Raw genomic sequence first — 13,402 nt, 5'->3', positions numbered from 1 at the left:
AAAAATGCCAGCTCGGAGGCATATTAAATACCCCTCTGATGCTATATTTCCAATATTTAAAAATTTAAGATGGTTTGTAATGTCTTTGTTGCAGTTTTTTATAAGAATCAAATTGTTTTCTTCTGGACAATGAGGTGAAACTCCACACTCAGACAAAAAAGAAAAACTACAGGACAAATGGTTGTCCATAAAGATCTTTTTTTGATGAAATATATATGTCAATCTCTACTTATTGTAAGTATATAAGTCTCTAAGTACCTGTTCAAAGTCATAATAAACAAAAATCAACCTCTTATCTCCTTCTACACAGAAGAGTGAAATGCATCATTTTCGACTTCTTTACAGAAGAGTGCCAAGGGAGATAACTAGAATTTCATGTTTTTACATAATTTAAAATCACTGTATCTATTCGTAGTTAAAATAACCCATGGGTTTTTTAAATGTTTTTTACTCTTTGACACTGGATGTTCAATATTTTATAATTCACATTCAATGAGAGTGCGGGCTTTTTTAAAAAATCACCTGCAGGTACAGACACCTTTCAATGGATATTGTTGACTGTTTCAGTATATATTGAATTCATTTTTTAATCAACCGTGCATAAAATCCATTTATAACTGTGATTAAGTATTTAGTTTGATGTATCTTAATGTAAATATGAGGGTTTTTGAAAAATCTATCACTATCATGAATCACTTATTTTTATTTCTGCCTGGTTCTTATAAATAGCTGTACTTAATATAGACCTTTACCTTCAGATTGATCAAGATGTTGTGCTGGCCTGTAGAACTCATATGCGTAAGATTTGTGAATCAGTGATGGATTCATTCGAAGGACCTAACTTCAAGGTGATACTTTAATCTGTTTTCAAACATAAACATATTTGGTCACCTATTTTCAAAGGTAGATCTTTTATTTTTATTTTGATTAAATAAATTGGTGAAATAAAACCTCATTGTCAATTAAAAAAATTAAAATATAATCTTTCTTATATAAAGCACATTTTAAAAAAATGTGTGAATAAAATGTATAATTCCTGTTTTTGACTTTACCTATGTTTTAGATTCAATTCGAGGACTGTTTGAAAGTTCTTCAGGAATGTCAACAAGACGGCCGGAAGTTTGATTACGTCATCAACGACCTCAGCGAATATATAATCAACGCAGAAAATAGTAATGTTACAAAAACACTGTATATATGATAGTTTCCTCTTTTGCTTCAGCAATCTACGAATTATGTACAAAAATACAGTTATGTATATTTAAAACATATTAATTTAAAGAAAAGGAATTATAACAAACCACGATTTCGTGTCGCATTTACTCTTATGTAAAAATAGTGCCATTATATTGATATTTATTGCACTTAAACCTACAATTTCAATTTTGCAGAATATGGATGTAAGGCACAATGACTTATACTATATTATATTAAGCATACAGGAAAGAGATGTGCAAAAGCTTCTAAATATTTAAAATTCTCAAATTCATAAGGTTTGGATATTTAATATAGACCTTTACCTTCAGATTGATCAAGATGTTGTGCTGGCCTGTAGAATTCATATGCGCAAGATTTGTGAATCAGTGATGGATTCCTTTGAAGGACCGAATTATAAGGTGATGTTATTATCTGTTTTCAAACATAAACACATTTTGTCATCCTTTAAGGAGAGAGTATATTTTTTTCATTATTTTTATTTTGATTTAGCATATTAATCGAAATCTAAGTTTAATAAAAAATTATGATAAAATATAATATTTCTTATATACTGTAGACGTACTTTTTTCCACGGGGTCATAATTCCGCGGAATCTCAATTTCTGTTTAATTCGCGGGTAGAAAATTACGCGGACTTCTTAGGCTGTCACTATATGCTATACATTTATATTAAGTACGCTAGGACATATTTCCGCGGAAAGTTTATGTCCGCGGACATAGCGTAAATTAATATCACGCGGAAATAAGTACTTCTACAGTAAATGTAAAGCACATAAAAGTATTTTTGTAAATAAAATGTACAACTCCTGTTATAGACCTTACCTTTATTTTAGATTCAGTTCGAGGACTGTTTGAAAGTTCTTCAGGAATGTCAACAAGACGGCCGGAAGTTTGATTACGTTATCAACGACCTAAGCGAATATATAATCAACGCAGAAAATAGTAATGACACAAAAACACTGTATAAATGATAGTTTCTTCATTTGCTAAAATAGCGATCTACGTATTATACAGTACACAAAAATTAAAATTTTGTAATTTTAAGGTAATTCCACCCTCCTGTGATGTCATAGGTTTTTGCAAATACTGTTGTTAAATTAAATTCCTACCCAATGGAATAATATATTTTGGAAGAATGATATTCCATAGGTGTAATGATAAATATTGTTAATTTAAAGAATTTTGAAAATGCATATTTCCTTTATTTAATCAATTATTCAATCTTTAAGAAATGTTTACAAGGGCAATAACTCCTGCACAGGTAGCCTCATTCAGGCATTTTCTTTATTGTTTCTCTAATGTAGAATAGTTTCCCTGATTTTCACAACTCAAAAGTATCTTATAAGAAGCAAGTATTTAGGAACTTTGAGCATCAGGATTATGCATTTTACTCAGTTTCTACATAATAATTATGATACTGCAGTTTACAAAAAATGTACGATTTTTTATGTTGACATATTTACGTCTCCCATCTTAAATAATATGGCGACCTATACGTTTTTGGAAATAATTGGTAAATTTAGACTTAAATTCAATTTTTGTACTTGCAACCATTAAAACCGTAAGGGTGGAAATACCTTAAAACATGCTATAAGAAACGGAATTTTAACAAGCCACGATTTCGTGTCGAATTTACTCTTGTGTAAAAAAAAAAGTCCGATTTTATTGATACTTATTGCACTTAAACCTTTAATTTCACTTGAGGAAAATGCAAGTAAGGCTCAATCTTTTATAATTAACAGTCTTTGATTTTTTTTAGCAAAGTTTGCCTATGACTTTGAAACAACGTGCATTATTCTAGAGCTATCCTTGAAGATCCTCAGTCCGCACGGAAAATACCTGTCTCGGGTACCCTTATTTTATATTTTTTGTTAAATATGATAAATTTCATAAACAAAATCATGTATAAAATTGTCAGCGAGTTGATGGGCATATTCGTTATTTATTTAATATACTTCTTTCGAAAGAATTTATGTCCAAAATAACGAAATTCATATTTTTTATAAGAAAACTAGTTTTGTCAAATATAGCAAATTTTTAGTAATTTTTTTTAATTTCTTTTAAGGGCAACTCTGTAACTGCCACTGAATTTCTGAGTAAGTATGAAGACGACATTAGACTTCTAGGCATGCAGTACCACAAGTTTGAGGTTTACGTACCATCATTCAAGGAGAAGTATCCTTTTTAACTTGTTTGGTACCTTGTATATGAAAGACAGTCAAGGTTTAAAAGACATTTTTGTTTATTTTGAAATATGTAACAGATATGATAAAAAAAAAAGATTTTTTTGCAAGACCAGGGTTTTTTTTTTATAAAAGTACTTATGACTAAGACCTTAATTACGTTCTGCTTCTAACTCTTTCTTTTACATTTTGAAAACACCTTTATTCTTTTTAAATAGAATTATACAAATGACATCCTTAATAAAAAAATATCAGGCAGAATAATTATTTTTGAAAAAATATTACGATCAACTTAAGTATTTGGTCTTACTTGTGCGTTCTTTTTTTTTTTTTATAAGACAGGAATCAGGTTAGTAAGAGAATATGAAAATAAATAAATAATAGAAGAAAACATTATATTAAGGTCTTCACCAAATATCTGGTTTTTTCCTCTTCATTATATACTATAAAAAATAGTGTCATCCTCTTGTGATCTCTGAAATGTTTTCTTAATGTCTTTGAAAACCAATGCAACAAAAATTATGATATTTCCAATTCAGTAATTTTGAATATTAAGCTAAAGGGTTTTTGTTTGGAAACTTGTAAAGGTAGCCACTCTTCAATGACAAATTTTAAAGAAGATGAACATTATTGAGGAACATGTCTTCTGATCTTAAATTTTGTAAACTAGGCCTGAGGCCACTAAACTTAGAGGAGCTCACTTTTGATCTCAGTCTCACTTTTACTAAAGAAATACTGTTAACCAACTTTTATTTGCGACGACTTTATTTCGCAATTAACCAGGGATAAATTAGTTCGCCAAGATTAACTTTTGCGATCAAGTCTTGTTGTTAATAGACACAAACACTTTAAGGACCGGTTCGCGGGAGAAATATTCGCGATAACGAGGCTCTCGTGAACTCCGCAAAAACTTCTCAGACGCGAATAAACGTTGGTTTACAGTATATAGTGGAAAAGTGAGATGAGATCAAAGTGAGCTTTTGCTGCTTTATTAAGTTTAATGGCCCCAGACCAGCTTAGTACAAAGAAGGTGTTCCCTGGCAAATATTGAATTTCATTTTGAAAATTAGCAGAAACTATATACCTTCGGTACACAAATGCCATTTGCTTAACCTTAACATTAACGAAGCTATTGTTTATACGAAGTTTGGAGAGAACAGGAATCGTAAAAGGATTGTACGCTTGTAATATAAAGGGAATATAAAAAAAATGACTAAAAGATTGATTATTAGAAATAAAACTAGAAAGATCATGTTGATATCTTCATTTCATTCACAGTTCATTTTAAAATGTTTGATAATTAGGAGACTCAATATTTTTGACTGTGCATACAATAAATAAATTGAGGGACTTGTATGACATACGTGTATTAATTGACTTTAAGACGGAACCACTTTTGATTCAGTTACTTGATAATTATTTTATAACTGTGTGTATTTTCAATTAAAGTAAGATAAAAGTAAATGTACTTGTACATTGTCTTACTTTACAGTATTTCGGACATAATTTGTTGAGTTTTAAAAAATCTTTAAGTCTAAAATAACAAATTGACATTTATCCTTGTTAATATTTTAGAAAATCACATTTTTTGAGATATTAAACACACATGTCTTACATATATAACTTTAACCACAATATATTGGCTTTTGAGCTACAATTATTAATTCAGATGTCAAATTACTCCAAATATCAAGAACCTCCCTTCTCTGTTTCTTTTATAAGATCATAATATAAATATCAAATAATCAAATATTATTGAAGATCATAATTTCTTTTAAAAATGACGGGTACTTTTTTAAAGTAGTCTCTCAAATCAAACTTTACATGATTTGCTTTTACAGTAATCTATTGCTGTGTCCTCAAGATGTTCTTTTTATAAGAAATAAAATACCTATGGAGCAATTAAATTTTTATTTCTTGATATAACAAGTAAATTATGAATACATAAGCCATCCAGAGAATGATGAACGTGCACGGTAGCTACTGAAAATAGACCCGTTAACAGCTTCCTGTGTGCGCAGGAATACATGATCACCTGCATTAGCGTGAGTGACGACCAACTCACTTCCGGTGCCGAAGTCATCAATTCGTAATGTGTCAGACGATGCGCATCCAATCGAACGTCCATTTACAACTATTTCAACACTTGTCCATGAATGTTGTAGAACTTTCAATGACCAATGAAATGCATAGATCCCCGTTACGGGCACAATGAAAACTCCATCGTGTTTACTATATCCATTTCCCTCGTTGATTATGACTGTGTCGAATGTAAGGGTCATGTGGGCAGGGTAGGAAATTAGCATTCATATAAGCATAGAATGCGACAGACTGTGTTGCCGAAATTGATGTTGGAGGAACTGAAACATATTTAAAAATTACAAAAAATGTTCCAGTACTCTGCTATCGTAAAAGGTGATTGTTAGTGTAGAATTTGATATTGCAGCTGTTGCAGAGAAAAGTACAAAACCCGCCTGAGCGGGTTAGTGATTTATTCTGCAATAACTGAAATCTTTTCTGTACAAATTAAGGAAAGAAATTTATTTTTTATCTTTATATCTGTATAAATAATCATAAAATATAGGATGAAGTAGATAAATACATGTGTTGTATCTCTGAAATTAATTATGCTTATTATTCGTTGATGGAGCAGGCGCTGGTCAAGTATAAATGCTATAAATCTATACAGGTTGTTTGTTTAGCAACGTTTTCTGATTGATTAACAGAGTGGTTTTCATAAGGAATAAATGGCATTATATTAAGTAGATGTAGACATAATTAATTATTTGTACCAAAATGATATATTTATAAAACCAAAATTACTTGTATACATACTGATTCTAGGCACAACATTTTTACTAGTTTCGACCATGAGTGTATGCTTTATTCTATTTTCAGTCTTCATTGTCCGATTCCATTTGGTTTCCTCCATTCTACTGTTTTCACTGCTTTGAACTTGTTCAGAGGGAGATGGGTGATTTCGAATGTTCAAATCACCAGTTTCTGGCGTTATTTTTGGAACACTGGAATTCAACTTTAAGGCAATATTTTCCTGTTGAATTTTCTTCAGCAGTCCTTTTATTTCTTTAATTTCTCCTTTGAGATTGGAGTTTTCTTTCTTTAGTTTCTTGTTGGATTCTTCTAATTCATGCAATCGGATTTCAATTCCTTCCATCCAGTTTTGGTCAATGTTACCTTGGACATGCAGAAATGGTAAAAGAATACACAGAATAAAGAAAAATCCATGAGTTGTCATTTTCACAGGCTTCAATATTCGTGTCAAGTAAGGAACTGTATAAATAGGCAGTCCTGTACAGTTACATATAATGTGTGTTTAAGTACAGAGAAATCTAGATTTCAAACAGATAAGGACAAATTGTGCCGTATTTGTGCAATATCATTGCGTACCTCAAGGCCTTACATGTATCTTTTATATGTTTGAGACCAGTGCATTAAGTCAAACCATAAATACTTTTTCGTCATAGTATTTCCAATAATAAGTCTGTACTTTTAATTATATTGATAGATTATTTATCATATACCTGCATACAAATGGCTTAATTGAAAATTTTCTTGAACATGAAGAGATCTTTTATATGAAATAAAATATTCTACTTATGACATATTGTTGTCCCCCGCTTGAAAAGTGGGGGATATTAATTTGGGTCTGTCCGTCCGTCCGTCCGTCTTTCTGTCTGTAACGCTTTCGTTTCCACACGATATCTCGAGAACCCTTTGAGCTTTCGCAATGAAATTTTGCATAACAACTCCCTATGGACTAAAGAAGAACCCTGTTGATTTTGAGGTCAAAAGGTCAAAGATCAAGGTAAAAAATTCGCATATTCTGTCTGTTATAACACTTTCGTTTCCGCGCCATATCTCGAGAACCCTTTGAGCTTTTGCAATGAAATTTTATATAACAACTCCCTGTGCCCTAAGGAAGACCCTTTTGATTTTGAGGTCAAAAGGTCAAAGTTCAAGGTCGTAAATTTATACATTTTGTCTGTATGAAACACTATCATTTCCGGGCGATGTTTCAAGAAGATTTTGAGCTTTTGCAATGTAATTTTATACCAAAAATCCCTAGGACTTCTCTCACCCCTCTCAAAGTGCCCCGCCCCGTTTGTTTTATTAGTATTTATTGTATTACATGTCGCTCTTTTTAGCACAGGGGCATGAGGAGAGTTATTACGTTTAAAACAGGTTCTCGGTGGACTTTACATTCTTATTAAATCTATTAGAACTGTTTAATAAAGGTTAAATAATTAGACACCATGCATTGTGTAAAATTTTGACAATATCGAACGGGAATATATATACATGTATGTGACTTCATGTTTGCATATAATTTTTCCCAGATTGAAGCGGCTCCGTGGTTTAGTGGTATGTCTCTCGCTTCACATGTGAGAGGGCGCGGGTTCGATTCCAGGACGATCCATTTTTATTTTTTTTCGAAATACTACTTTTTTTTACTAAATGATAGTATTCAGCATGTGAAATGAAAAATTTATGAGGTCTGGCTAGTACAAACTCATAAAATTATCATTACAGTGTGGTAAATATTCCAGAATCTTCTATACATATAATGAAGAATAAGCAATCAAACCTTTATATCCATATTGGCATATTTTATTTGCTTCAGTATACATGTATACATTTAATAATTCTACAAATTCAGTCAAGGGGATCCGACCCCCACCCCCTCCCCTCCCCCGAACTGCGCATGGTTTACTTTTTCCCTAAGCGGGGGACACAAATTCTCTGAATTAGCTTGTTTTAATTGATTCATGCCTTTGAGGGAAACCGATTTTCAACATTCAATACGTATACATACATAACAGCTGCAGTCTTTATATTATCGTTATTATCCTCTTCAAAATTTGATTTTTCATTCATAAAAAATTAATCTTATTATTTACTTGTTTTAAAAAGCATTGCAATTGTTTTGACTTTTTAATGATGTTGTGCTGACCGGGAAATAATAGAATAATCCGTCGGCAATTCAGTGTAAATAATGGCCTAACGATTACATGTAGTATGAATAACGTCTGTCAGAATTAGACTTCATTGGCGATTGTTTTTGTTGACAAGGTCATTGTATCGACCATAGAACGTACGAAATGGTTACTTTAAACGATAAATTAAATATTGATTTTCTTGTTTCATCAGCTTGTTTCTCAATCATTTACTTGGCTTTAAAAATTGTTCATATGTAGGGCATGTTCTCGCTTAGAGAATCAACTGAGTGATTATACACCCCGTAAGGAAATGTTAAGGGTATATTTGCTACTTATATAAGGAAAATTGACGACTGAAAAGTCACCATGTATATCTTAAAGCTTATTATTATAAGATATTTATGTTCCCCAAACGGAGTTTGGGAACATATTGTTTTTACTCTGTTTCTTCTTATTATTATGTTCCCCAAACGAAGTTGGGGAACATATTGTTTTTACTCTGTTTCTTATTATTATTATGTTCCCCAAACGAAGTTGGGGAACATATTGTTTTTACTCTGTTTCTTATTATTATTATTATTATGTTCCCCAAACGGAGTTTGGGAGCATATTGTTTTTACTCTGTTTCTTATTATGTTCCCCAAACGAAGTTGGGGAACATATTGTTTTTACTCTGTTTCTTATTATTATTATTCTTATTATTTTTCTTCCTGGGAAAATTTTGTCCGCGAGTGATCTTGTAAACTACACATCAGACTAAGGTGAAATGTTTTTAGGGTCAGTAGACATGTAATGTAGATTTGCGGAACGAAGGTCATTTTGCGCGCACGTGCTTGCAAGTGCGCGCACGTGCAACATGATAAATGACAGATTTAATTGATATAGATGTAACTTTTTAAATTTTTGATGAAATGCTTTAGAACTCATAATATAAGGATACATTTGTAGCATAGACAATATGACATGGTCAAAATAGCAAGATCTCACGCGCATGCACGTGCGCTGCACTCTGATTGGCTGAAACAAAAATCTCAATATCTTTTTTGTTTCTTGATGAAATGCTTTGAAATTTTAAACATAGCCATGCATTAGGATATCCTACAATATTATATACAGCAATTATCATGAAAACACGTGCATGCACGTGCGCTGCAATCTGATTGGCTTAAACTTTAAATAGCTATAACTCATTTGGTTTTCAACCAAAGAGGATGGGATTTGAAACATAGATAGATATAATGAACCACTACAAAAAAGTATGGTCAACATGCACATGGATACACATGCGTGTACGTGCGCTGCAATCTGATTGGCTGAAACTTTAAACAGTTATAACTCCTTTGGTTTCCAACCAAACAGGATGGGATTTGGAACATAGATAGATATAATAGACTACTACAAGAAAGGTATGGTCACCATGCACATGCATACACGTGCGTGTACGTGCGCTGCAATCTGATTGGCTGAAACTTTTAACAGGTATAACGCCCTTGGTTTTCAACCATATGGGGTGGGATTTAGAACATAGATAGATGTAATGGACTTCTACAAGAAGGTATGGTCACCGTGCTTATGTATGCACGTGCGTGCACGTGAAATGAACAAAATCAAAAATACACTTGAATGAGCGTATTTTTTATTACTTTTGGATAAAATACTTTAATTTTTAGTATATTAAAGTATATGGATTGTGTAGACAAAATGATATGGTCATGCTAAATGCAATGCTAAAATTTGAATGAACTTCGTACACTTCCGGGTATATGTTGTTTAAGTCTCAAATACATAGAGTTTGTCTTATTTAATGAAGCTTACAGGTAATATGGCACAAAAGGAGAGTTGGGGAGCGTTTGGGGAACATCTGTAACGGTCCCCGTTACAATTAGCACTAGTTATGTTCCCCAAACGAAGTTGGGGAACATATTGTTTTTACTCTGTTTCTTATTATTATTATTATTATTATTATTATTATTATTATTTTTCTTCTCGGGAAAATTTTGTCCGCGAATGATCTTGTAAACTACACATCCGATTTTGGTGAAATGTTTTTAGGGTCAGTAGACATGTTATGTAGATTTGCGGAACGAAGGTCATTTTGCGCGCACGTGCTTGCAAGAGCGTGCACGTGCAACACGTGAAATGACCGATTTAATTGATATAAGCGTAACTTTTTACATTTTTGATGAAATGCTTTAACACTTATAATATAAGGATATATAAGTAGCATAGGCATTATCACATGATCAAAATAGCAAGATCTCACGCGCATGCACGTGCGCTTCGATCCAATTGGCTGAAACTAAAGTCTAAATATCTTTCTTGTTTTTTTGACAAAATCCTTTGAAATTTTGAACATAGCCATGCATTAGGATATCATACAACATAATATATAGCAATTATCATAAAAACACGTGCATGCACGTGCACTGCAATCTGATTGGCTGAAACTTTAAATAGCTATAACTCCCTTGATTTACAACCAAACGGGGTGGGATTTGGAACATAGATAGATATAATGAAGTTCTACAAGAAGGTATGGTCACCTGCACATGCATACACGTGCGTGTACGAGCGCTGCAATCTGATTGGCTGAAACTTTGAACAGCTATAACTCCGTTGGTTTTCAGCCAAACGGGGTGGGATTTAGAACATAGATAGATGTAATAAAATTCTACAAGAAAGTATCGTCACCATGCTCGTGTATGCACGTGCGTGCACGTGAAATGAGTAAAATTAAAAATACACTTGAATGACCGTATTTTTAAATACTTTTTGATTAAATACTTTAATATTTAGTATAGTACAATATATAGATTGTGTAGACAAGATAATATGTCATTACGCACATGCATTGACATGTGCACGCGTGCAATGCTAAAATTTGAATGAACTTGGTACACTTCTGGGTAAACGTTGTTAAAGTCTCAAATGCATAGGCTTTGTCTTATTTAATGAAGCTTACAGGGAATATGGCACCAAAAGGGAGTTGGGGAGCGTTTGGGGAACATCTGTAACGGTCCCCGTTACAATTAGCACTAGTTATTATTATTATTATTTTTTTTTCTTATTTGTTCTCCGGTACTTTTTTGTCCGCGAGTGTTCTCAGAAACTGTTTACCCAACTGAGCTAAAACCTTTTTAGGGTTAATAGGTGTGTAGTGTAGGTGTGCGGAACGAAGGTCATTTTGCCCGCATACGCATGCACGTGCGTGCGCGTGAATTGAGTGAATTGACTGATATATTTAATATAGCTATAACTTTTATGTTTTTTGAACAAATGTTTTGAAACTCATTATATAAAGATATATTAATAGTGTAGATAATATGACACTGTCAAATTAGCACGAACTCACGCGCATGCACATGCGCTTCGCTCTGATTGGCTGAAACAAAAATCTCAATATCTCTTTTGTTTTCTGACGAAATGCTTTGAAATTCAAAATATAGTCATACATTAGGATATCCTACAACATGATATATAAAAGTTTCATGAAATCACGTGCATGCGCATGCGCTTTAATCTGATTGGCTGAAACTTTAAATGGCTTTATCTCCTTTGTTTTTTGACGAAATGCTTTGAAATTTAAAACATAGTCTTTCATTAGAATATCCTGCAATATGATATACAAAAAATTTCAAGAAATCACGTGCATGCACGTCTGCTGCAATCTGATTTGCTGAAACTTTAAATGGCTATTATCTCCTTTGTTTTTTGACAAAATGTTTTGAAATTTAAAACATAGTCTTTCATTAGGATGTCCTACAATGCGATATAGAAAAAAATCATGAAATCACGCGCATGTACGTGTGCTGCAATCTGATTGGCTGAAACTTGAAATGGCTATAACTCCCTTATTTTTCAAACAAACAGGATGGGATTTAGAATACAGATAGGTATAATGGACTCCTACAAGAAGGTATGGTCAACATGCACGTGCGTGGATTTAGAACAAGTTATTAATACACTTGAATGAGTGATTTTTAATACTTCTGGACTGAATGCTTTCATATTATAGTATATTAAAATATATAGATAATGTAGACAAGATGATATGGTCATAACGCACATGCATTCACATGTACACGGGTGCAATGCTAAAATTTGAATGTAATTGGTATCCTTCTGGGGAAACGTTGTTAAAGTCAAAAGTGCACAGTGTTTGTCTTATTTAATGAAGCTTATAGAGGATATGGCACCAAAAGGAAGTTGGGGAGCGTTTGGGGAACATCTGTAACGGTTCCCGTTACAATTAGCACTAGTTATTATTAAGGTCTTCCGACTTCCTTCGGAAGACTTTATTGTTATTCGTCTGTTTTTTATTATTATTATTATTATTATTTTTCTTTTTTCATAGTTAGGGCGATATCTCAGCTGTGCGTGGACGGATTAAGAAGATTTTTACAGGGATGATGCATAATGAGAATATCTCCAGACGTGTATTTCATTTTTTCAAAATTCACTTTCGTTCGCGATTTTGGGGGATTTTTGTATTTTTTAAAAGGCATTTTGTCCAGCAGTTTTCTCGAGAACGGCTAAAGATATGAAAATGAAACTCACTGAGGTGATAGAACATCGAACTCCGTTATGGGCAACGACCTTTATTTTTCGTCGTCGGCACTTCCGGTCGCAAACGGAAGTGAATTCAAAAAGTCCCATTTCTCAACTTTTTTGTTTTTCAATATTTTTCTTTCGGATTTACAGGATTGATAGAGTGTCTTATGAGAATTCTAAATATTTGTTCAGAATCTTGATGCGTGCATAGATTGAAAAGATATGACCGAACCAAACTTTGTCCCACTGTCGGGGGTTCGAATCCCGCTGTGGGCGTTGAAATTTTTTTTTCTTTGTTTATGTCTTTATTGAGTTGCAAATGACTTTTATCTCTTTTATAACACGCATGGAATATTTTGCGGATTTTTGAAAGCTATTTTTTGAGATATTTTGAGGAATACCTGTAATTATCATGATGTATGTTTAGAGACTGCTGTGAATAAACGTAAACAAAAAAAAAAATACATTCTGAAATCTATTTCATGGGATGATG

General features: G+C 32.6%; 1 long non-coding RNA gene across 1 annotated transcript; it reads left to right on the top strand.

Moving 5' to 3' along the window:
* The first annotated feature begins 1,530 nt into the window (after positions 1–1,530).
* Positions 1,531–3,060, top strand: LOC134238450 (uncharacterized). Its single transcript, XR_009986017.1, has 3 exons — positions 1,531–1,616; positions 2,051–2,159; positions 2,977–3,060. It is a non-coding gene; the product is annotated as an uncharacterized LOC134238450 (long non-coding RNA).
* The last annotated feature ends 10,342 nt before the right edge of the window (positions 3,061–13,402 follow it).

Source organism: Saccostrea cucullata, unplaced genomic scaffold (assembly GCF_032062105.1).
Source record: "Saccostrea cucullata isolate Sc308-1 unplaced genomic scaffold, CSIRO_AGI_Scuc_v1 ctg4761, whole genome shotgun sequence".
NCBI lineage: Eukaryota > Metazoa > Mollusca > Bivalvia > Ostreida > Ostreidae > Saccostrea > Saccostrea cuccullata.
This window is presented reverse-complemented; position numbering and strand designations above follow the sequence as displayed.